This window comes from Scyliorhinus torazame, chromosome 20, assembly GCF_047496885.1.
Source record: "Scyliorhinus torazame isolate Kashiwa2021f chromosome 20, sScyTor2.1, whole genome shotgun sequence".
Lineage (NCBI taxonomy): Eukaryota > Metazoa > Chordata > Chondrichthyes > Carcharhiniformes > Scyliorhinidae > Scyliorhinus > Scyliorhinus torazame.
The window spans coordinates 31,815,616-31,820,197 of record NC_092726.1 but is presented as its reverse complement, the minus strand read 5'-3'; the positions used below and the strand labels follow the sequence as shown (position 1 = coordinate 31,820,197).

The window sequence follows — 4,582 nt, the reverse complement described above, 5'->3', positions numbered from 1 at the left end:
GTCACAGTTTGGGTGACACTGATCCTGGATCCGCATATCCTGAAGATGAATGCTCAAATATGCAGGGTATGTAGAAATTTACTTTCCACCATCTCGTTTCAGATCTTCACTCTGTAATATCTGAAATACCAAAACAGATCAACTATTCAATGAGAGATTCAAGGATCTCAGGTATTGCACAATGATTTCAGTAACCGAAACATCTAAACTGCTTGAGTCTGAAACAACGTCTTATCATTTCTCCCAATAAAATAAATAAATTAAAAATAAACGTTTCCTTGTGATTCTACACAAGCCTATGGAGGCTGTGAAATGTTTGCAGGTTGGTGGGATGTACATTTTCTGGGAACAGTATGAATTTAAACTAAAATTGAAAATACTGCCGCACAAGCTGGCCCAATAATTCTCTCCACTCAAACTCAATGACATCATACCGTAATCGATCTACTTTCCTGCCCCGGTATTACTTGGGAGAGAATGATTAAAGTATATCATTCTAACTGTCCTTTGGACGTAAGTAAATTCAACTGCAAACACCTGTGCCTCTCAGCTCCTGTTTCTGCCGACTATGACGATGCTGAGACTGAAACCATTGACGCCCAGAGTGGACACATGCTGCAGGATCCTGGGTCTGATGATCGCATTACATTGGGAAAGTTCAGCGGTGATATCCACACTCTGGGTAAGATAATCCTTTGATTCTTCTGTTTCTTTGAGACTCGCTCGGTTCCGTTGATGATTTTCTCCAGCTCCGCTGAGATAGGCTCTAGGATGAACGATGAGCCCAATGGACGACCTGCAGATTTAGCTACATCTGGGGCACGCTACGCTTGATGGGCTGGGTAAACAGGTTGTTTAACAGGAGGATCATCAACTTTTCACAATTCAAGTTCGGCTTTGCGCATTTCCACGAAGTCTCTTGATGTGCTTCATGCCATTGGGGGTGACCCTTCGACATTATTGGGCTTTCAAATTCCAGGTCCTTCCATTGGTCATCGCGCATGTTTCAATTTGCTTGGATGTTTGATGACATCCCTGTACTTTTCCACGTCCCTCTTGCTGTCTTCTGTTGCAACTGCGTTCCCAATAGATTTTGAGCTCTGGTTATTCCCTCAGTCACCAACCTTCTTGTGAGGAATTGACTCTCTCTGGATTGAAGTTATTCTAATCGATCATGGAACAAAGTGGGATTTGCAATTGTTCATGTCGCGAATGCAAATAATTTAAAGAAAGCATCTAACTTTCAGCCCAATGTTTAACTGAAGTATGCTCATCCCCACAGTGTACATCAGTCATATCCTCATTGACATAGCGTTCTCGGTTCCTTCCACACCTTCTCACAATACCAATGTTATCTGTGTCACAGGCCGGGGGGGTCTACCATCATTGGGCAGTGACCGTTTACATCTAAAGTTTACAAATCTGCATTGCACTGTTAAACGGTGATGGTTAGTTCCATTTCCCTCTGTATGTGGCGCGCTGCTGGGACGTTCCATGTCCCGTATAATTTTGGATCTCCTGGACTATTCCAACGGTTCACTGAGTGAGAGTTTATGAGAGAAAAAACGGAGAATGTTTTTGATAGAATTTTAAAAGGCCAGTTGCACTTGAAATGTTACGAAAGAGAAAACATGTAGATGTGATTTCTTTCGATGATCTCTTCTTTCTTTTCACCCATCTCAGATAATAGTCAACTCCACATCCCTGAGGTGACGTCCACAGATATATGATTCTACATTAAATCTGATGGAAGACATCAGAACTTTTCCAAAATGTCATCGCTTTGATTATGCTTTGCTGCCCGATATCAATATTGTATTTGACTGAATGAGAGATTACTTCCTGTTGTGTTTCTTAGAATCACATTTCTCTCCTTATTTTGTGTGAAAGAATCTGCATTCTGTCTCTTTAGGAATGAAAAACAAAATAGAATGTATATCCAGTATTGCACTGCCCATGTTAAAGCTGTGTTAAATCGCACTGCATTGTGGAACCGAAATGCCATTATAATTAAATAACTGATGCTGTTTCATGTCAGGTGTATTGGAAGACCATTTGGCAAAATCCCTCACTCTTGCACCATTACATTAAGATTATGAGTAATAAATGCATTATTTCTCTGTTTTATCTCCAGTTATTGATGATGTGGAGATGCCGGCGTTGGACTGGGGTGAGCACAGTAAGACGTCTTACAACACCAGATAAAAGTCCAACAGATTTGTTTCTCAGGTGAAGGAGCTGCACTCCGAAAGCTAGTAATTCGAAACAGATCTCTTGGACTTTAATCTGGTGTTGTTAGACATCTTACTGCCCTGTTATTGAGCCCGTACATCATGTATTCGAGGAACAGCGATCACTGCATTCTCCCACCAGCCAAGTCCCACACATTCATTCCAGCACTGCCCCTGACAATCGGGTCCTGAAGGCTGTAATCAGAATTTAACGTAGTTTTCTCACTTTAATTCCCCAATTTGTATATTCATTTCCATGCGAAGGAGGCCATGCGAATCATCCAGTCTGCACCGGCTCTTGGAAAGAGCACCCTACCCAAGGTCAACACCTGCACCCTATCCCCATAACCCAGTAACCCCACCCAACACTAAGGGCAATTTTGGACACTAAGGGCAATTTATCATGGCCAATCCACGTAACCTGCACATCTTTGGACTGTGGGAGCAAACCAGAGCACCCGGAGGAAACCCGCGCACACACGGGGAGGATGTGCAGACTCCGCACAGACAGTGACCCAAGCCGGAATCGAACCTGGGACCCTGGAGCTGTGAAGCAATTGTGCTATCCACAATGCCACCGTGCTGCCCATTTGGAAGCAAATGGACGTGTTAGTGAGAGGCAGCATGGTTTTGTGAAGGAGAGATCGTGTCTCACTAAATTGATAGAGTTTTTCGAGGAGGTCACAAAGATGATTGATGAAGCTAGGGCAGTGGATGTTGTCTATATGGACTTCAGTAAGGCCTTTGACAAGGTCCCTCATGGCAGACTAGTACAAAAGGTGAAGTCACACGGGTGAGCTGGCAAGGTGGATATAGAACTGGCTAGGTCATAGAAGGCAGAGAATAGCAATGGAAGGATGCTTTTCTAATTGCAGGGCTGTGACTAGTGGTGTTCCGCAGGGATCAGTGCTGGGACCTTTGCTGTTTGTAGTATATATAAATGATTTGGAGGAAAATGTAACTGGTCTGATTAGTACGTTTGCAGACGACACACGGGTTTGTGGAATTGGGGATAGCGATGAGGACTGCCAGAGGATACAGCAGGATTTAGATTGTTTGGAGATTGGGCGGAGAGATGGCAGATGGAGTTTAATCCGGACAAATGTGAGGTCAGGCATTTTGGAAGGTCTAATGCAGGTAGTGAATATACAGTGATAGGTAGAACCCTCAAGAGTATTGAAAATCAGAGAGATCTAGGTGTACAGGTACACAGGTCACTGAAAGGGGCAACACAGGCGAAGAAGGTAGTCAAGAAGGCATACGGCATGCTTGCCTTCATTGGCCGAGGCATTGAGTAGAAGAATTGGCAAGTCATGTTGCAGCTGTATAGAACCTTCGTTAGACCACACTTGGAGTATAGTGTCCAATTCTGGTCGCCACACTACCAGAAGGATGTGGAGGCTTTAGAGAGGGTGCAGAAGAGATTTACCAGAATGTTGCCTGCTATGGAGGGCATTAGCTATGAGGAGGGTCAAAGACAGAGTGGCTATTCAGAGCCTTTTTCCCAGGGTAGAGGGGTCAATTACTAGGGGGCATAGGTTTAAGGTGCGATGGGCAAGGTTTAGAGGAGATGTACGAGGCATGTTTTTTACGCAGAGGGTAGTGGGTGCCTGGAACTCGCTGCCGGAGGAGGTGATATTTAAGGGGCATCTTGACAAATACGTGAATAGGATGGGAATATATGGATACGGACCCAGGAAGTGTAGAAGATTGTAGTTTAGCCGGGCAGGATGGTCGGCACGGGACTGGAGGGCCGAAGGGTCTGTTCCTGTGCTGTACGTGTCTTTATTCTTTTTCCTTATAAACAGTGCCCTAAAGTAAACGAAAGGCATTTGAACAGGGCCCTCCAGTAAATCATTACATTTAAACCGTGTCCTCCAGCAAACAAAATGTATTTAAACAGTACCCGACATAAATCAAGTGCATTTAAACAGTGCACCTACAGTGAATCAAATGTATTTAAACAGTGCCCTACAGTAACTCAAATGTATTTATACCGTACCCTAAAGTAAATCAATCACATTTAAACAGTTCCCGACAATAAACCAAATGTATTTAAACAGTGCTGTATAGTAAATCAAATGCATTTAAACAGTGCGCTACAGTAAATCAAATGCATTTCAACTGTGCCCCACAGTAAATCAAATGTTCTTAAATATTGCCCTAGACAATACAAATGCAGTTGAACAGTGCCCTGCACTAAATCAAATGCATGAAGAAAGTGTGCCGCAGTAAACCAAATGCATTTAAACAGTGCCCGACTGTCAATCAAATGTATTTCAACGGTGCCCGACACTAAAGCAAATGCATTTAAACAGTGCCCTACAGTAAATAAAATGCAGTTAAAGTAC

The 4,582-nt window shown here is 43.3% G+C and overlaps 1 long non-coding RNA gene across 1 annotated transcript; it reads left to right on the top strand.

Annotated features, from left to right (window-relative positions):
- On the top strand, positions 1-1,926 carry LOC140397035 (uncharacterized). Its single transcript, XR_011936669.1, has 3 exons — positions 1-66; positions 551-682; positions 1,684-1,926. It is a non-coding gene; the product is annotated as an uncharacterized lncRNA (long non-coding RNA).
- The last annotated feature ends 2,656 nt before the right edge of the window (positions 1,927-4,582 follow it).